Consider the following 21788-nt stretch of genomic DNA (forward strand, 5'->3'; position numbering starts at 1 on the left):
ACTTGATAAATGACTCAAGTTGTGCTGAGGTAGAACTTATTATTCTCTCCCCTCCTACAATGTCAAACATCAAGACGTCCATGTGTTACAAGCATCATTGTGAAATGAAGCCACTTGAAACTAGCCAACCATCTGAGGATAGCCAGCCAGCCATTAGAACTTAGCCAGGCGTTTGGCATTGGTAGTGCTCATCACATCCCTCCTACTGAGAGTTAATTCATTTGGTGGGAGCGATGGGGCCTTCGGCCTGAGGATGAATGTTTAGCTGCTCTGTCTGTACACACACACGCCTGTCTAGCAGGGCGATAGCAACACTGAGGATGAGTAGCAACTACAGAAGACCTGTGTCCTGGTCTCCAGCAAAGCCCTGGTAAAGAGTGTCCATGGATAGAGCGAAGGAGAGAAGTGCCATCGCTCTGCATTACTGTCACTTTGACAAAGGGCAGAGCCACTGCTGCTGTGCTTGCAGATTACTTGCTACTGGTGCTCTGAGGGCAGGAGGCTTGATATATTGCCGATGACAGATATAAACATGTCCCTTGTGCATTATTGGACCCTGTAAAAGTGATGGAATATCATACTTAATGTGATGCCTTATGCTTTAAGGGAATTGTAAAAAAAATATATTTAAAAAATGGTCAACTTCATATATCATCTCCAGCACCAGCCCAACATCAACATATGTGAAAATTGCACCTTTCTATGTTTTGTAGTAAAAAAGATAGTGGGGGATAAGTGTTTCCAATGACATCATCAACTAATTAGTAGGCAATGAATAACCTACTCATAACTGGTTAGAATCACACCATGCACACTGATGATGTCATTTGAAACACTTACAGTGCCTTCTGAAAGTACTCACATCACTTTACTTTTTCCACAATTTGTTGTGTTACAGCCTGAATTTGAAATGGTTTAAATTTAGATTTTTGTCACTGGCCTACACACAATACCCCATGTCAAAGTGGAATTACGTTTTTTGAAATTTTTACTAATGAATTAAAAATGAATAGCTGAAATGTATTGAGTCAATAAGTATTCACCCCTTTGTTATGACATGCCTAGATAAGTTCAGAAGTAAAATATTTCTTAACAACTCACATAATAAGTTTCATGGACACTGTATGCAATAAAAGTGTTAAACTAGATTTTTGAATGGCTACCTTTTCTCTGTACCCCCCACACAATTACCTGTAAGGTCCTATAGTCAAACAGTTAATTTCAAACATAGATTGAGCCATAAAGACCAGGAAGGTTTTCCGATACCTCACAAAGGACACCTATTGGTAGATGGGTTTAAAAAAAGCAGACATTGAATATCCCTTTGAGCATGGTGAAGTTTGATAGGGGAAAACTGAGGATGGATCAACAACATTGTAGATACTCCACAATACTAACCTAATTGACAGAGTGAAAAGAAGGAAGCATGTACAGAATCAAATATTGCAAAACATGCATCCTGCTTGCAAAAAAAGGCACTAATGTAATAATGCAAAAATGTGGCAAAGCAATGAACTTTTTGTCCTGAATACAAAGTGTTATGTTTGGGGTAAATCCAATACAACACATTACTGAGTACCACTCTCCATATTTTCAAGTATAGTGGTGACTGCATCATGTTATGGGTATGCTTGTTAAGGACTGGGGAGTTTTTCAGGATACAAAATAAATGGAATGGAGCAAAGCACAAGCAAAATCCCAGAGGAAAACCTGGTTCAGTCTTTTTCTCACCAGACACTGAGAGATGAATTCCCCTTTCAGCAGGACAATAACCTAAAACACAAGGCCAAATCTACACTGGAGTTGCTTACCAAGAAGACAGTGAATATTCCTGAGTGGCCGAGTTTTGAGTTTACAGTTTTGACTTAAATCTACTTGAAAATCTATGGCAAGACCTGAAAATGGTTGTCTGGCAATAATCAATATTAGCTCCTATAAAAAAAAGGTTCCAAAAGGGTTCTTTGTGGCGGGATAGGGTTCTATCAAGAACCACTTTGATCAGAATAACCTTTTTTTGAAGACAATGTTTCTTTGTAAGGAAATATGTTCTACCTAGAGACTTTAACCCATGACTGTCTAAGCCCTGTCTAAGCTGGGGAGGGGGGGTTCTACTAAGCTACAGTGAGGAAAAAAAGTACATGATACCCTGCTGATTTTGTACGTTTGCCCACTGACAAAGAAATTATCCGTCTATAATTTTAATGACAGGTTTATTTGAACAGTGAGAGACAAAATTACAAAAAATAACAAAAAATCCAGAAAAACGCATGTCAAAAATGTTATAAATTGATTTGCATTTTAATGAGGAAAATAAGTACTTGACCCCTCTGCAAAACATGACTTAGTACTTGGTGGCAAAACCCTTGTTGGCAATCACAGAGGTCAGACGTTTCTTGTAGTTGGCCACCAGGTTTGCACACATCTCAGGAGGGATATTGTCCCACTCCTCTTTACAGATCTTCTCCAAGTCATTAAGGTTTCGAGGCTGACGTTTGGCAACTCGAACCTTCAGCTCCCTCCACAGATTTTCTATGGGATTAAGGTCTGGAGACTGGCTAGTCCACTCCAGGACCGTAATGTGCTTCTTCTTGAGCCACTCCTTTGTTGCCTTGGCCGTGTGTTTTGGGTCATTGTCATGCTGGAATACCCATCTACGACCCATTTTCAATGCCCTGGCTGAGGGAAGGAGGTTCTCATCCAAGATTTGACGGTACATGGCCCCGTCCATCGTCCCTTTGATGAGGTGAAATTGTCCTGTCCCCTTAGCAGAAAAACATCCCCAAAACATAATGTTTCCACCTCCATGTTTGACGGTGGAGATGGTGTTCTTGGGGTCATAGGCAGCATTCCTCCTCCTCCAAACACGGCGAGTTGAGTTGATGCCAAAGAGCTCCATTTTAGTCTCATCTGACCACAACACTTTCACCCAGTTGTCATCTGAATCATTCAGATGTTCATTGGCAAACTTCAGACGGGCATGTATATGTACTTTCTTGAGCAGGGGGACCTTGCGGGCGCTGCAGGATTTCAGTCCTTCACGGTGTAGTGTGTTACCAATTGTTTTCTTGGTGACTATGGTCCCAGCTGCCTTGAGATCATTGACAAGATCCTCCCGTGTAGTTCTGGGCTGATTCCTCACCGTTCTCATGATCATTGCAACTCCACGAGGTGAGATCTTGCATGGAGCCCCAGGCCGAGGGAGATTGACAGTTCTTTTGTGTTTCTTCCATTTGCGAATAATCGCACCACCTGTTGTCACCTTCTCACCAAGCTGCTTGGGGATGGTCTTGTAGCCCATTCTAGCCTTGTGTAGGTCTACAGTCTTGTCCCTGACATCCTTGGAGAGCTCTTTGGTCTTGGCCATGGTGGAGAGTTTGGAATCTGATTGATTGATTGCTTCTGTGGACAGGTGTCTTTTATACAGGTAACAAGCTGAGATACGGAGCACTCCCTTTAAGAGTGTGCTCCTAATCTCAGCTCGTTACCTGTATAAAAGACACCTGGGAGCCAGAAATCGTTCTGATTGAGAGAGGGTCAAATACTTATTTCCCTCATTAAAATGCAAATCAATTTATAACATTTTTTAAAAAATAAATAAAAATATTCTGTCTCTCACTGTTCAAATAAACCTACCATTAAATTATAGACTGATCATGTCTTTGTCAGTGGGCAAACGTACAAAATCAGCAGGGGATCAAAGACTTTTTTCCCTCATTGTATATGGAATTTGTAAAGGTAATACCAAGGATCATTTAGCTATTTGATTTTGAATTTTGAGACCCCTTGAAGTTTCAAAAAATGTATATTTTAAATATTTTTGGGAAAATATGTTTTGCCTTGCTGCTACGAATGCATTAAATAACAGATTCACAACATGGAACAGCAGATATTCCCCCCAAAATTAATAATAATAATAATAATAAGGCGTCAAAGGTTTTTTCAAGGTAAAACATGTATTCCTTTGGTTTAGTGTCAGGAATTGACATTTTGGTTGTCAAAAAGAAGGAAACTGTTTCAGTCGGACGGTAATACCTGAAAAAATAGAGATGATCATCCTGTTCAATAAGATATCTAAGGTCATACTTTTTAAAGAACTGATTAACATATTTGTCAACATAAAACACACACTTTGGTAAATGAAATGTTCATGTAACGTTTTAATACTTGTGGTACGAAACAGAAGCATTTATAGACTATTTGTGGCTCCTGCCTCTCATCTTTCTATAGAGGGGTCATAATAGTTTATAGGCTAAACCGTTTGGATGCTACAGACGATTTTGTGAGAAGACCGATTTTTTTGGGATGTCTCATGGTCTGACAAACCCCACTCTAGCACTGTCACCTTTCACTGCAAATGCGGAAGTGCAATATTGGCGGATTGAGACCTATCCAATGCAAAAAAAACGATATCTCTAGCTGAGGGATTTTCGTGGAGATTTTTTTATGTGTAATTAGATTTGGGCAGGGGCACGGACGTCAACTCATTAACATCCTAATAACTATTTTCTGAAAGAAAGGCTTCTTTGATAATTATTTGGAAGGCAATAAGGGTTCTACATAGAACCATACATAATATTTTCCAGCATGCTCTATTGTTTGTTTTACTGTAATATCTGTGTTCTTGAATGTACATTGATTCGTTGATTAATTTTATGCTACACAAAGATAAATATCATACAGTTTTCTAAACTAATCCAATCTGTTAGTAATTGGATTTATTGCACCTGTTATTGAGATGGTTGTTCCAGTTTAGATGATTGAGGTAGTCTCAGTATTTCATTTTTCCCTACCCTGGCAGTCATTCTGAATGTAGGTTGCGGGTGATTAACATTTCACTTGTTGGATATCCTAACTCTGGCTGGATTCCAATAGAAATTACACATCACTTTGTAAGCCGGCATAATGTGACTTGCAGGCCTGTAAACCAGGACTTTCCATACACAACTGTGTTAGGGTATAATTAGGCCCTCAAAGAAAGGCCTTGTGATATATTTTTTACCTTAATTTAACAAGGCAGGTCAGTTAGGAACAAATTCTTACTTTCAATGATGGCCTAGGAACAGTGGGTTAACTGCCTTGTTCAGGGGCAGAACGACAGCTCGGGGATTCAAACTTGCAACCTTTCATTTACTAGTCCAACACTCTAACCACAAGGCTACCCTGCCACCCCATATGCAATGTATTGTCAAAATTTATTAAATTGTAAGGGCTAATAAGTCTTGTGGAACCTTTCATAGAGGGTTCAAGGTAGAGGGTTCTAAGCAGAACCGTTCATAGAGGGTTCAAGGTAGAACCATATACATGGGGTTCTTTGAAAAACCCTACAAAGGGTTCTACCCAGCACCAAAAAGGGTTCCCCAATGGGGAAAAACTGAAGAACCCTGTATGGTTCTACTTAGCATCTCTTTTTTTTAGGTGTAGGGCTCTATTCAATCTGTATCGCTGAAGTTGAGGAATGTTCCAGCGTTAGCGGAGACAGCATTCACGGTAAACGCTGCATTTGCTGGCTCAATCGGAAATTACTTTTACATTTGTATTGCGCAATCTGTAACGCTTCAGTGATACAGATTGAATAGAACCCCTAGTTTATCTCCTTTGGACCATATCTTACAAGGATCATCATTACAAATATTACAGTAAAACCCAGTGTCATTTTGTCTTCAGCTCAGGCTGAGTTGAATAGACCAGTCAAAGCTGTGCTCTGTGTAAAGTAATCTCCCCCAGGGCTGACACGTGGCAGTCCGATTGTCATGGCTGCCAGGTAAGATTTCACACCCCAGTGACACCTGACTAACCTGTTTGGCCACTTCCAGCAGGAGAACTCCCTGGCCTCAGGCACTGGCCCCAACTCACGTATGTGGAGGAGTCTCAGCACAAGACTAGAGAACAGCTATCCCAGCCATGGAAAAACCCACACAACTATTCACACTTGTAGATATTATAGGTTTGTCATTTAAAGTATCTCTTCAAATCCTAAAAAACAACAACAAGAGGCTAAGAATCTACCAAAAGGTGAAAGTGAAAGAGTATTTGACCAAAACAAGTGAAGCAGTCAGGCCAGGTGTATCAGTGCAGTGATTGTACTTTGTCTGCTCTGAGGGGGGAGGTGGTAATCCTCTCCTGGGTTCACTCTCCCTCAGGGGGTGGAAGGCTGAGGCTCTGCTCTGCAGCAAGAAAGGTGGAAGGCCCCATGGTTCCCTGGCTCCCTAGTCTGCTCCTCTTGGCTCAGCACTTTTGTGGGCTTGAGTCTTGGCTGTTCTTGGCACAGACAATGGGCTCTTTGTTCCCCGGGCCGCCCGCTGAAAGAGGCACCCATTAGAGAGAACGTCTATCTCTGGGGTCAGGCCCAGGGGTCACTCACAAGTGCAGCTCTTGTTTATGTCTGCAGAGCCAATCAAAACAGTGCAGCCTAAGTACGTAGTTAACTCGTCCGTGTCTGGGCCTTGTGGCTGAGCGGGGGCGGCTCACAAGAAGAAAAAAAGAGAATACGCTTGTGATTGTGCTCAGCTGATTTCATTCTGTCTGTGTAGCCTCTGGTAAGTTCTGTTTTCTCTCTGCTGAGGCTGAGAGTGGTGCTGAAGGCATCAGATAGGCACGGTATTAAGAAAAGAAAGTAGCTGTGAGCTGGAGAATAACAGCAAATTAGTGCTGACAGGCACCTCATCACCCCCTGTGTTCCACTAGCCACAGAACCCCCATCCCCAAGCACTGTACTCCTACCCAACACCATCTCACCCAAACGGCAAGGTAATTACAAACAGCGCACTCATTTCGTGAAGCTATCATTTCAGAAATATGTTTTTCTGATGGGAGAAGCGAGTGACTACAGCTCATTTGAATGTGGCTCCTATGACATTGTTAGTGCATCTATTGTTTTTATTCTCTGTCATGCAATGTGGCACCTTGTCTGGCTGTTGTGAGTCATTTCCAACAGTCAACAACAAATAATGATCTCTGTGGCTCAAGTAAGAAAAGGACCCGTTTTCTGTATATGTTCTGTATATGTTCCAAGTTTGTGGAACATTTTCTAGTTGAAAAGAAGTGCCATTAGTTTCATTATTCTGTTTGTTGATGTCATGGCTGTTGCTACTCTGTAAAGCCATGCCTCCTCTGAACGGATCTGCAAAGTGGGCTGTTTAGAGGGGGGCTGGGACCAGTACAAAGGTCTGCTGAGTGACAGCACCAAAACACTCTGTGGTTCTCCTGATTGCATGAAGTTGATGGCAGGGTACTGGTGTTGTCTGGGAAGACATATTAAAACCGGGATAAACCAACCTCATGATTACAGCACTTCTCTCTTTTGTTTAAGATTTTCCTTTAGATAGCATTGTGTATTGTTTGTTTTTGCCTTTAATTGTCTTGTCTTTGCTTTGGCTAAACTAATACCGGAGGTGCCTAGAGGTTCTGACTCACTACCTGAAGCACTGTTGTATTGTTGTCTGGGTAATAACAAATGAACAGTATTACTGAGCATATGTCATAGTCAGTTGATAGTCATTGGTAACACCATTCTATCTTGCTTGGCACTGCCAGAGTTATCTCCATGCTCCCTCTGCAGAGGCAATGGTCTACTCATCAAATAACAATGTCAGCCGTGTCAGAACAAACACAAACACAGAAGGCTCTTCAAAGTTTTCTCCGTCTCCTCTCTCTCTCTCTACTCGTCTCTGTACACATCTAACACCAGGAAAGTCTACAGTCGTCATGGAAACTCCAGCTAAGCCAATGCAGCCACATGGGATGGTGAGGGCATAGGGCTAAGCTGGACTGGACTGGACCGGGCATGCTGGGGGCAGCAGACCTCCCTCGGAACAGACTCCCCAGCTCCCAAACCCTCCATCACCCAACTCTAGCCTCCCAGCCCCCTAGCTCCCTGCAGCCCAGCTCTGCCACCAAATCACAGCTGTAATGAAAGCCACAGCACACACAACTATCAGCAGATGGATCTGTTGACTCTTGGTCAATACTGAAAGGATAAGTATTTATTGTGTTTTCTTTCCTGCAATTGAAGGCAAGGCGATACAGTGTGTGATTTTAATATCTGTGCATGAAACTTTAAGTCACTTCAGTTCAACCGTTTCTCAATTACTATGTCAGGCTACAGATGTAGGATCTTAATTTGAGCCAATTTGCTACAGCAGGACAATAATCCTGCAGCAACAGGAAATGTGAATTATCATGTGGATTTTAATTAATGGACATTTCTGTAGGGGTTGATACATTTGTCTTAAGGGAAAATCAAGTCTCAAGTTTCAAAGTGGAAATTACAAACTTCAGAAGCCTTTTAAAGCCTCAAACAAGGAAAGTTCTCCTACAACAGGGTGATCAAATTAAGATCCTACATATGTATGAAAGTTATGTACTATAGTGGTATAGTGCTTCTAGGTGCTTCTACACCTGCATTGCTTGCTGTTTGGGGTTTTAGGCTGGGTTTCTGTACAGCACTTTGATATATCAGCTGATGTAAGAAGGGCTATATAAATACATTTTATTTGATTTGATTTGGTATAAATAAGGCAAAGATGCATTTAATTCATGCTTAGAGACTTAGGCTTGAGAAATAGGCATGGATTGGGAATTGAGAACAGGGCTACAAGTGTTTCTAAATGCATGTGATTTGGGACATCTCTTTCTCTCTGTCCATATTCTGTATTGTATTGCCCCTTTAATTCTTATTTTCTTTTGAAGCCTTCTCTGTACAATTACTCTAAAAGAGAAGTTGTGCCATCAGCGTGCGGCACTGTGAGTTCCCCTCTGTTTACCAAGAGCAACCCAGAAGAGCCCAGTCCTTTGTTGAGCGCCAGTCACTCCCAGCCACACAGCTGTGACACACACGCAAGCAGAAGTAAAAGCACACATATTCATGTGCACGCACACACACAAACTCTTGACACACATGCACACAGTTAAAAGTATGCGTGCACACGCACACACACATTCACGCACGCACGCACACACGCACGCACGCACGCACGCACATACACACACACGCACACACACACACACACACAAAATCTCTGACTCACAAACTCTAGCCATATCCTGCGGTCAAGGGGAGGGATTTAAAATCCTCCAAGCAAAGAACATGAACCTAGTGAACTTGCCTTTTTTGTCTCTGCCGGCTATTGTTTTCTGGACAACATTTTCCATTTTGTCGCTTTCACAAAGATTTAAGCTTTTCTGATGACATTTAGGCCCCAATTAAAGGATCTAAACTGCAGACTTTCATCTATGCTTTGGCACGTCGCTTGAGGAGACTCAAGCACAGGTCTAATTATGCTTGTAGATGTCACTCAATATACAGGACATAAACAAGCTGTTGAGAACTAATTGTCAGGAAAAAAATTATCTCAGATGAAAATATGACAGTCACCATGGCTTCCCGAGGACACATTAGTCTCAACCCTCTGTGCTCCGTCCGTATGCGGTGTTCCAACACGCTATCACAGCTTATTGTGAAATAGACACAAATTACTTATTTGAAACTCGTGCAAGGCACACGTATTACATGATTTTCATCACAACGCAATTTGTGTGAATTACACGATTTTCTTTTTTCATAGCATATTCGTGTACATTATACAAATTCCTATTTTGTTGTGTCTAGCGTTAGCTAAGCTAGCTAGGTGGCTAACAGTAGCTGGGCTAGAAGTTAAGGTTAGGGGGCAAGGTTAGGGGATAGGGGTTAAGTTTAGTTAGTTAGTTAACATGCTAGGTTAGTTAACATGCTAGCTAAGTAGTTAAAGGGTTAGGTTTAGGAGTTCATTTCAAGGGTTAAGGTTAGGGTTAGGGAAAGGGTTAGCTAACATGCTAAGTAGTTGCAAAGTAGCTAATTACAGAAAATTCAGAAGTTATCCATGATGAGATTCAATCATACAACCTTTGGGTTGCTAGATGTTTGCGTTATACGCCCACCCATCCTCCCCAACCAACCTACCTTCTGTAATTTCTGTCTTACATAACCTGCTGTCTTTTTCTGTGATTGAAATACACTGTACAAAACCGTGTACTGCACACAAAATAATTTACTTTTTCATGTGCCTGTTACCAATTTCTAATAAGCAGTTTGTGTCTATTTCACAACAATCTGTGATACTGGGTTGTTCAGTTGCAGCGTTTCCTCATGCCCAGTTTCCATACAGGCTCTTGCTGGGAGACAGTGAGTGTCGTTCCAGGCAGGGAGGCAGCAGATAAAGAGCTGATAGTGCCTCCTGGCAGAAGCCAGTCCGGTTCAGTGGGTGCAACGTTTTTTTTATGGAGACAGTTGGCTGGGCGCCAGGTCAGAGACGTCTGGCTGGCTTGTTAGTGTGAGTGTGTGCCTCACCTTGATAACAGAAGTGTGGCTGGGATGGAGCAGGGGGAGAGAAAAACAAGCACACCAGAGGTGGTGTTTGGGGCTCTGCATGCATGTGTGTACAGATCTGGGTTTGCCTGCTCACGCAATCGATCCCTCCTAACAGTAACAACTGCAAAAACATTGGGGGAAAGTGTTAAACATTTTACCCAGCTCAGGTTTCACAACAGCAGACCAAGCCCTTGCTCTCTCTTGACTTCCCTCCCCCACTCATACTTTTTACCTTCTTTTTTTCATGTTTCCCCTCCTCTTCCCTCCCCCTCTCACTCATATACACATTCCCCCCCCCCCCCCTCCTCTCTGTGCTGGCTGTTGTTGACTGACTGACAGTGCTGATTTACTCCAGGCTTGGACGGCTGCCAGCTCATCTCAAACAATTGCACGAGTTGCAGGGCCTGCAGAGCCAAGTTCTGATGGCAATAAACAAAGTAGTAGACTGGCTCTCTTGCTCTCGCTGTACTTCTAACCCCCAGCAGGCCCCATGTGGCCAGCAGCTGTGGACAGATCCCACAGACCCCAGCACCAAACCCAGAGCTCTGGACATCGCGAGCACCATCTTCATCATCTGTGCAATGGACTTATTTAGACATCATATTAGACATATGCATATCGTTCTGCTACATAAGCGCCAAACTCTTGTGAGGAAAGTGCTTGCCTCTTAGGTTTTCACACTGTCATGAATTGTGTGTTTGTGTATGATGCATACATTGATTATTACACACAGGTGAGCAGAGCATATGACATAACCTCTCGCTCTAAAGCCTTGTTCACATTGGCAGTTTGAAGTGACTGAAATCCATATCTGATCAGAGTCTATTGTTTTTCTTGCAGTCTGAACAGCCAAAAAGCACATGGAATCAGATAATTCAAGCCACATTTCAAACCTCCTTCGTAGGTGGTTTGAAGTCAGATACAAATCTGATTCCTGGCCATGCGACTGTCTGAACGGTCAAATCTGACTGATTTACCTTCAAGTGGTTTTTAGACAGTTATTTGGCATATCTTGTTGCTTGCTAGCTACTCTGTTGACAGTTTGACAAGAACATGTGGTAGATAATTCACTTGCTAATTGTTTACAAACAAATTAGTGAATGTGCCAGAAAGTTAAACAGCTACCTAGCTAACTAAATGACTGCTATGGTTAGCCAAAAATTACTTGTTTTGAAAGTTGGATAATCTTATCCTTTGAACATTCAAAGCAACTGGGAAACGTCCATGGCAGACATTGTTGTCACCTGCTACATAACTTCTGATTGATAGGAAACAGGAGTACCACCACCAATCAGCCTACACGACTGAGTACACACTCGTCATTACTATGGCAACTAGCGTAGCCATGTCAGCAAATGACTGCTCTCTGAACACACAGAAGAATTCCAAAACAGATTTGTAAAACAAAATTGATTTGAGCATTAAGGCCTGCAGAGTGAACAAGGCTTAACTGTTTCTCACAAGACGCTGATTTAAGGGAGAAACATGACATTAGAATTGTCAGTCTGAGAGGTCAGTCTGAGAGGTCAGTCTGAGAGGTCAGTCACTGACTTGGAGCGTTAAAAGAAAATGTCTACATTTTTCTACTTCATATTTATCGTCTTCATAGCATGCTATGTCTACTCATAATTGGTTAAAATCACATGATGTACACCGATGATGTCATTAAAAACAAATGTCAAATGAACAGGTTTCCTTATAAATGATTCCCTTCAAAGACAGTCAAATGCATTTCAATTAGAAGCGGAGATAAGTGTGAGTAGGAAAACAAACTGTGAATTTAATGAACATTAAGTGTGTAACATTTGTTTCTGACATGTTATTTTGGTGACTGCCATGCCCATGATTTGCTAGATTGCTGTAGCGAATTTTACCATGAACATTACATGTGTAAATGTAATTAAAAGTAATGAACATTACATGTGTAAATGTAATTAAAAGTAATGCACATTGTATGTGTAGATGTAATTAAAAGTAATGCACATTGTATGTGTAAGCATGTAACATTTGTTTCTGACACGTTATTTTGGTGACTGCCATGCCCATGATTTTCTGGATTGCTGTAGTGAATTTTACCATGGTTTCTCATTGTCATAATACTTGACTATATGCTGTGTAGACTACCTGACACTAAGGTAACTTGGATATGAACTTCTCTCTGATTCTATTGGAGTTAACTTTCTGCTGGTATAACGGCCGTTGGTGGAAGAAGGTGAGGACCAGCGTGGTAAGTGTCGCCAGCACAGCCCAGCTCCGGCAGCTCAGGACAGACGGGTGACTCCGGCAGCTCAGGACAGACTGGCGACTCCGGCAGCTCAGGACAGACGGGCGACTACGGCAGTTCAGGACAGACTGGCGAGTCCGGCAGCTCAGGACAGACGGGCGACTACGGCAGCTCAGGACAGACTGGCGACTCCGGCAGCTCAGGACAGACTGCCGACTCTGGCAGCTCAGGACAGACGGGAGACTCTGGCAGCTCAGGACAGACTGGCGACTCCGGCAGCTCAGGACAGACGGGCGACTCTGGCAGCTCAGGACAGAAGGGAGACTCTGGCAGCTCCAGACAGGATGGAGACTCTGGCAGCGCTGAACAGGCGGGAGCACCTGTAGGGAGGAGACGGAGAGACAGCCTGGTGCTGGGGGCTGCCACCGGAGGCCTGGTGCATGGAGGAGGCACCGGATAGACCGGACCGTGGAGGCGCACTGGAGGTCTCGAGCACCGAGCCTGCACAACCCTACCTGGCTGGATACTCCCCGTAGCCAGGCCAGTGCGGCGAGGTGGAATAGACCGCACTGGGCTGTGCTGGCGAACCGGGGACACCATACGTAGGGCTGGTGCCATGTACCCCGGCCCGAGGAGACGCACTGGAGACCAGATGCACTGAGCCGGCTTCATGGCACCTGGCTCGATGCCTACTTTAGCCCGGCCGATACGAGGCGCTGCGATGTAACGCACCAGGCTATGCCTGCGCACCGGGGACACCGTGCGCCTTACGGCATAACACGGTGCCTGCCCAGTCCACCTCTCTCTACGGTAAGCACAAGGAGTTGGCGCAGGTCTCCTACCTAACTTCGCCACACTCCCCGTGTGCTCCCCCCCAATACATTTTTGGGGCTGCCTCTCGTCTCAGCCGCGCTGCCGTGCTGCCTCCTCATACCACCGCCGCTCAGCTTTCGCTGCCTCCAGCTCTGCCTTGGGGCGGCGATATTCCCCAGCCTCCTCCCATGTCCAGGAGTCTTGAGATTTCTGCCGCTGCCTGTTACCACGCTGCTTGGTCCTTGGTTGGTGGGTGATTCTGTAACGGCCGTTGGTGGAAGAAGGTGAGGACCAATGCGCAGCGTGGTAAGTGCCTATATTGATAATTTATTATCATGAACACAAAAACAAAAATAATGAGAACGAACTAAACGAAACAGTCCTGTACGGTGAATACACAAAACAGAAAATAATCACCCACAAAACACAGGTGGGAAAAGGCTACCTAAGTATGATTCTCAATCAGAGACAACTAACGACACCTGTCTCTGATTGAGAACCATACCAGGCAAAACGCAAAACACAACATAGAAAAAGGAACATAGACAACCCACCCAACTCACGCCCTGACCATACTAAAACAAAGACATAACAAAAGAACTAAGGTCAGAACGTGACAGCTGGCTTGCTCACAAATGAGCTCCTTAATAAAGTCATCCAGTTTTCTGCATCTCACCCACGGACTTGAAGCCTCAGACACAACAGGAAGCCAAAAGATCATTGCTGATTTAGTCATCAGTCTCCCCCGTTTACTAACATTTCTAAACGTAACAAACAGGTTATGTAGTTCAGGTGTCAAAAGTATTGCAGATTACTGCATGGAGACTGGGTTGTATGGGCTCCTATGTGTTTTATTGTGGTGCTGTGCCATGCAGTGCTGTGGTGTAGTATGGTGTGGTGTAGGATGGTGTGGTCTAGTGTACTGTGGTATAGTATGCTGTGGTGTGGTATGGTGTGGTGTAGTTTGCTGTGGTATAGTATGGTCTGGTATAGTGTGGTGTAGTACGCTGTGGTGTAGTTTGCTGTGGCGTGGTACGCTGTGGGGCAGTATGGTGTGGTGTAGTATGGTATGGTGTGGTGTGGTATGGTGTGGTGTAGTATGGTGTGGTGTGGTATGGGCGGGTAATGCTCTCCAAACGGTTGCGACGCCAGAGAGAGACAGAGGTGAGTCTGTGGTTTGTACAGACGGAGGATCAAGGCCACTGAGACTCTCAATGTGAGACAGAACAGAACAAGCATGGGTGTGTCCCTTCAACTGTAGTGCACTCATAGGGGTCTTCTTCCTGTTTCATCACATGATATGTCTTCTCAGCCACAAAGACGGAATAAGACCCTTAGACCTGATGGAGAGAATATTACCTGGCAGAGGAGTTTTTCAGAGTCAAGTCAAACTAAAGGTAGGACTACAAGCAGGCCTTCCCCATAGGAATGTTTAACCACTCTATGGCTTTGAGTTTCTCATTCTTATATCAGTGTTGTTTACAGAGAGTAATGTTGTGTTTGTGATTTTAAAAAACACGGTCTAGAGCTGTTTTCAAGGTTTCTTGGGAAAGCGGTAAGTGTTGATCCCGAGAGAAAATAGATAACACGCAATGTTATGTCCCATAAATAAAACTATTCTACGGTTTTAGCGATAACAATAGGCATAACACCATTGTTTTGGCCCAGTTTCACCTGTGATAATTCTCTCTTTCTGACAAGATCACAGCACGTCTGATAAGCTCTCCAGCACATACGATAAAGCTGTAGTCCTTTTAAAACAATAAGATTGTGTTATCCCGGTTCTGTCTGTTTCTCCACACTGTGCCTGTGCAGTATCCCCTAATGGGTTTAGCTCATAATCAAAGAGATTACCAGCATTACGCTTGATAAATCCAGTCATGGACATGATAAAGAAAGAGCATAGCATCTCATCTGCAGTGAGTCACACCCTGCTGGTTCTAACATGGGACCACAGCTCTAATCTGGCTATTGACAGAAGGATTTCATCCTGGGAAAAATTACATCAATTCCCATACAGTGTTAGAAGTCAGAGGGGGTAAACAGACACACAGATTTGTGTATGTCAGTATGTCATCCTTAATGCATTTGCATGAAAGAAGGACCCCACAGAGATCAATACAAAGATGCCACAATCAGGAGACTCAGATGTCCACCTGCCTACAGAACAGATAAGGCTTCATGTAGGCCTCAGTACCAAAATAAGTCAAAGATGATTACTTTATTGAGTCTGTGTCATACACCATACAGATAACCAGCATACAGACCAGCCCACACACAGCATAGATAATCCAATTATACATCATTCTAGTTACATAGATGAAGGAACCCATACCACTCACCAGGAGGGCAACTCTGGGTTGGGCCCTGTGTCCATTGTAACAATCTGTCTAAGTGTGACAATGTTTTGTCACATTTCATAGCACTTTACTGTCACATTCCCGTACAACTGACCAGGCTCACTCTCATCGTATCCGCTTTCATGGCTGTCTCAGACTACTCATTCAGACTTGTTGTTTTTGCAGAAACGTATAGATTGTCGAGAACGTTCCACTTAAAGTCAAGACAGAGCAAACATGCAGGGATGAATAAACTCTTCTCCCTGGGTCCTACACAATGACTCTTACAATGCTTCCACTGGCACAGAGGGTTTGGCAATTACACTGTGACTGTTGCTGGCAGGAGTCCAGCGTCAGAGCCAGAGGAAAGGGGTAATGGTTGTATACACTGAGACCCCCCCACCCCTATTGAATGCCCAATGGCCTCTTTTGACAAGTTTGCTCCGAAACAGCCCCCCACTATCCCACAACCCCCCTGAACCTCTCCTTTCTCTCTTGGTATGGTGGTTTTTATGGGTCTGAGTCAGTCAGGGTCCAGGCCAGGGGGGCTTGTTTACCAGTTGGGGTTAGGGGGAGGGGTAATTACAATGGTGGGGAAAACAAACAGAGGATGGAGAGAGAGAGAGAAGCAGGACTTGGCTGATGGTCACATGGGTCTGATTATGTATTTGTTATTGGCCTGATTGGAGCTGATGTTTCCGTTGCTGCAGGATGTTTGGATGGAAAGGTGCAGATAACAAACACATGCTCCAACAGTGTAACATGCAGAGTCATAAATGACATAAGGAATAGAAAAATGCATGATATGAAAAGTTTCTGCTAATGCAATGCACCACTGAGAGCATCCTGTTGGGCTGTATCACCGCCTGGTACGTCAACTGCACCGCCCGCAACCGCAGGGCTCGCCAGAGGGTCTACCCAATGCATCAGCGGGGGCACACTGCCTGCCCTCCAGGACACCTACACCACCCGGTATCACAGGAAGGCCAAAAAGATAATCAAGGACATCAACCACACTAGCCATGGCCTGTTCACCCCACTATTATCCAAAAGGCGAGGTCAGTACAGGTGCAAACAATCTGAGACAGAGAAACTGAAAAATAGCTTCCATCTCAAGGCCATCAGACTGTTAAATAACCATCACTAGCCGGTCTCCACCCAGTACCCTACCCTAAACTTAGTCACTGTCACTAGCCGGCCTCCACCCAGTACCCTGCCCTGAACTTAGTCACTGTCACTAGCCGGCCTCCACCCAGTACCCTACCCTAAACTTAGTCACTGTCACTAGCCGGCCTCCACCCAGTACCCTGCCCTGAACTTAGTCACTGTCACTAGCCGGCCTCCACCCAGTACCCTGCCCTGAACTTAGTCACTGTCACTAGCCAGCTACCACCCGGGTACTTAACCCTGCACCTTGGAGGCTTCTGCCCTATGTACATAGACATGGAACACTAGTCACTTTAATAATGGAACACTAGTCACTTTAATAATGGAACACTGGTCACTTTAATAATGTTTACATACTATTTTACTCATTTGATATGTATATATACTGTATTCTACTGTATTCCAGTCAATGCCAATCCGACATTGCTCGTCCTAATATTTACATATTTCTTAATTCCATTATTTTACTTTTAGATTTGTGTGTATTTGTCACGTCTTGTATGTAGGTGGCAGGGAAGTCAAGCGCAGGAGAATTAAACTTGGTATAATTGGAGTATTTTAATAACTTAAAACATAAACTCCAAAACCAAAGCCCATAATAAAATAAATGTGGGTACAAGAACCCGTCGCACACCAATCCATAAAACATGAACATAACAATAAACAATCTCTGACAAGGACATGAGGGGAACAGAGGGTTAAATACACAACACTTCATGAATGGGATTGGAACCAGGTGTGTAAGAAGACCAGACAAAACCAATGGAAAATGAAACATAGATCAATGATGGCTAGAAGACTGGTGACGTCGACCGCCGAGCACCGCCCGAACAAGGAGAGGCATCGACTTCGGCAGAAGTCGTGACAGTATTGTTGTGAATTGTTAGATACTACTGTACTGTTGGAGCTAGGAACACAAGCATTACGCTACACCCGCAATAACATCTGCTAAATATGTGTATGTGACCAATACAATTTGACTTGATTTAAAGGATAAAAAGTGCAATCTATAAAAAGTTAGCTTAGTGGAGGAGCAGCGAGCAGAACAGGAGTGTGAGCAGTTTGGCCCACTGTGATAGGTTTGGCATGCCTGCTGTTGGCTCCTTGCTCCCTCTAAATTCAATTCAATTCAAAGGGCTTTATTGGCATGGGAAACATTTGTTTACATTGCCAAAGCAAGAAAAATAGATAATAAACAAAAGTGAAATAAACAATAACAAATGAACAGTAAACATTACACTCACAAAGGTTCTGAAGGAATAGAGACATTTCAAATGTCATATTATGGCTCTATACAGTGTTGTAACGTTGTGCAAATAGTAAAGGGCAAAAGGGAAAATAAATTAAAAAGTACATCTCTCTGTCAGGCTCTTACCTATGGGACTGCAGGCCTGTGTGAACTCAGGCTGAACCGGCCTAGCCTGCTAGATTTTTATGATCTACGTATCATGGTCAGTCACCCCAAACCAGCTCTGGTTGGCTGAGTGGCGTCAAGTGGTTAGCAACACAAGACAAACTACCTAGATACAATCTTGAACTCTTGAACCCCTTGCAAATATACAGTCAGTGAGAGTGTGTTCGCTCTCTCTCTCTCTCTCTCTCTCTCTCTCTCTCTCTCTCTCTCTCTCTTTCTCAGCATTTAAACTTGGCACAAAGGTACAGTAAGGTTGTGATTAGATAGGTTGTGGCTATAAAGTGGCGTTTGTTAAGCAACACAAAACTTGCCAAGAAAAATAGATTCTTTATTGACAGTGATGGGGAGAGCCTGTATATTGTCCTCCGAGTTCAGCCCAGCATAACTGAGTTTTCCCTTGGGGAGAGGTGACAATGTTAGGAGGAGGGCCTCCCCATGCTCTAACACACCCCTCCCCGTGCTCTAACACACAGCAGTCGGAGTCACAAGTAGAGAACAAGAATGAAATCCCCTCGCTCCCAACGCCCCCTCCACTTTGGCTGACCTCAGAGGTCAACAGCCAGGCAGTGACCCCTGATGACCCAGGTTTTAACAGGGATTTTTTTTGTTGGTGTGTCAGTAAATAGGTTGATTGTATACAGAGTGGAAGGGTTTTGAATTATATGTTTCTCCTTTGTGAAAAAACATGGAAACGTATCACTTTCCTCTGAAAACAAAAGGGAACTTTTCGGATTATTATGCTGCATTAAAAATCGACCCTGACCATCTCTAGTCTAGAGTAAATATAAAAATCTGCCTTAGACTATTCTCACTGGGCACACACTGGTTGAATCAACGTTGTTTACACATAATTTCAATGAAATTACGTTGAACCAACGTGGAATAGACATTGAATTTACGTCTGTGCCCAGTGGGTTGTCATGCGTAAACTGTTATCATGCATCATCATCTCCTCCACTCTCATCCCCCCCTCTTTCCTCTCTCACACTAAATCACTTAACTCGGTTATAGAAGTCTGCTGTCAGAATCACTACACTATATCTAATTGAAGTCACTCTGTTGACATTAAAAAGCATTAGAATGGCCCAACACAGGCAGCCTCATGATGTTACAGACTAGGCAGCATGGCCAGCCAGTCATACCTCCCTCTCTCGTTCTCTCTCTCTCTCGCTCTGTCTCTCTTTCTCTCAGTCTCTCTCTCAGTCTCTCTCTCTGTCTCTCTCTCTCTCTCTCTCTCTCTCTCTCTCTCTCAGTCGCTGTCTCTGTCTCTCTCTGTCTCAGTCTCTCTCTCTGTCTCTCTCGCTGTCTCTCTCTCGCTCTCTCTCTCTCTCTGTCTCTCTCTCTCTCTCTCTCTCTCTGTCTCTGTCTCTCTCTCTCTCTCTCTCTCTCAGTCTCTCTCTGTCTCTCTGTCTCTGTCTCTGTCTCTGTCTCTGTCTCTGTCTCTGTCTCTCTCTCTCTCTCTCTCTCTCTCTCTCTCTCTCTCAGTCTCTCACTCTGTCGCTCTCTGTCTCTCTCAGTCTCTCTCTCTGTCTCTCTCAGTCTCTGTCTCTGTCTCTCTCAGTCTCTCTCTCTGTCTCTCTCAGTCACTCTCTCTGTCTTTCTCAGTCACTCTCTCTGTCTCTCTCTGTCTCTGTCTATTAATTAGATGTCATGCTGCAACATTTTAATAATGAAAGCTACATGTAGCAGCTGGGCCTCTGAGACAGAAACAAGGAGCGCTCTCTCTCTTTCTCTCTCTCTCTCTCGCGCTGTTTTTGTCCTCCAACAGCTCCACTCACGTGGTTCTCACACCCTGAAACCTCACGCTCTCAATCAGGCCCATTTGGTTTCGGGGCACTACAATGGCCTGGCCCATGCTATACACTCTCCAGACTGGAGCCTTGTTAGTATTGTTGTTAGGACAAGGCTGCTTGTGTTTGACTTGTGGGTCACCACTCTGAATGCACATCAGCATCATTACTGATACAGCTGTAGTAAAGACTCATCTTAGCTGCACAAATACAGTATGCTTAATGGATTTTGATGGATGAATTCAGAATATTGACAGATAATCGACATCAATTATTATGCGTTTACGCTTTGCACGTGGCTTTTGCCCCGTTGGTAAGCTTATTTTATGGATAGGGTAGCTGTTTGGTACTCTTCTGAGCTCTATCAATAAAGGGTTAATGACAGGGCCATATATGACCTCAGAGTTGAGCATGCTTGGGAATCCCCTACACAGAGTGGTAATCCAGCAGCACATCTTAAACACACAACCCCCAGCCCTGGCTCTGAAAGCCCCCACAGGGCCCCTCAGGGCATCGGGAGAGGGGAAACACATTGCTTACTAGATAACACTCTTAAAACCCTCCACACAGCTACATGGATTGCCACGCCTGTTAGTGATGTGGCCATCTCACCTGGTAAACAGACTGTAGTTTGCCATGTGGTGGATTATGTGCTATGTTGTTGTTTTGAATTAATGGAGAGGATTAAAAAACATACACTCACTTAAGAGCATTTCATGCTCCTAAACTTGGAAACTGTCTGGTGAGGCTCCTTTTTGATGATATGTTGTAAATACTTGCCATCTACAAGGACTGAAATAGCATCACCCTGTGAATATCCTTTACATCGTACCTTTACTGTAAATTGTCTTTTTGGTATGGCTGTGGGCAGGTTTTGTACTCTGGTAATTCTGAGGCTCATCTGAACAGTTCAGCTAAACAAGCTGATGTCTACTCCACTGACACTGCCCCTCATTACTGGTAGAGGGAGGGAAAGAGAGAGGGGGGGCGGCAGTGAGGCAGGAGGGAGGCAGGAAGCCAGCGGAGTCCCAGTGAGTCTGAGGTAATCACGCGATTGGGTTAATAACCCTGTATAAAACACAAACTGGATGTTTATGCCACTGGCCAGAGGGAAGCCATTAATGCCTTGTTAATTAAAGGTAATAAAGGCCTGATGCAGCGCTGCCTGCTGCTGTTGGGACCGGCTGACCCCGACTTGATCTCTGACATGCGATAAACTTAAATTAGAAACTCACTATCTACAAACATGTTTTCACAGCTACATGCAGCATTATGTTTCATAGCGAGCCATCATGAGGCTCCTTGATCCTTTAGTGTGTGGAGGAAATAAGCTGACAGGTTTGACGGTTGTATAAAGAGGTTGTGAATTTTGTGAGTGTTGTTTATAGGCTGGATGGTTAATCTTTCCTTTCCCAATCCCTCACCAGCAGACACATACACCACCCTCTATTCTCACTTTCAGATGTTTGAGTGATGCGACATGTGTAAACAGAAAGGGCTTTTGTGATGCAAGTTATAAATAATTCATGAAAACGAACACAGTATTAGATTAATTCACAACTACATGAATAAATGTTAAGCCGACGAGTAAGATAATAGTAGTAGATGGTATTGACCTAGGGAAGAGTCTCAGAGTTCCTGACTTCTATAAGGTGTAAATAGCCCCGGCCCAGAAGTCACACAGTGAATCAGAACT

General features: G+C 43.9%; 1 protein-coding gene across 1 annotated transcript in view; it reads left to right on the top strand.

The window, feature by feature from the left end:
* LOC139384057 (dnaJ homolog subfamily C member 17-like) overlaps positions 1 to 21788 on the top strand; it is a 491465-nt gene that overhangs the window by 248336 nt on the left and 221341 nt on the right. The window lies entirely within an intron of this gene.

Source organism: Oncorhynchus clarkii, chromosome 25, assembly GCF_045791955.1.
Source record: "Oncorhynchus clarkii lewisi isolate Uvic-CL-2024 chromosome 25, UVic_Ocla_1.0, whole genome shotgun sequence".
NCBI classification, from domain to species: Eukaryota; Metazoa; Chordata; class Actinopteri; order Salmoniformes; family Salmonidae; genus Oncorhynchus; species Oncorhynchus clarkii.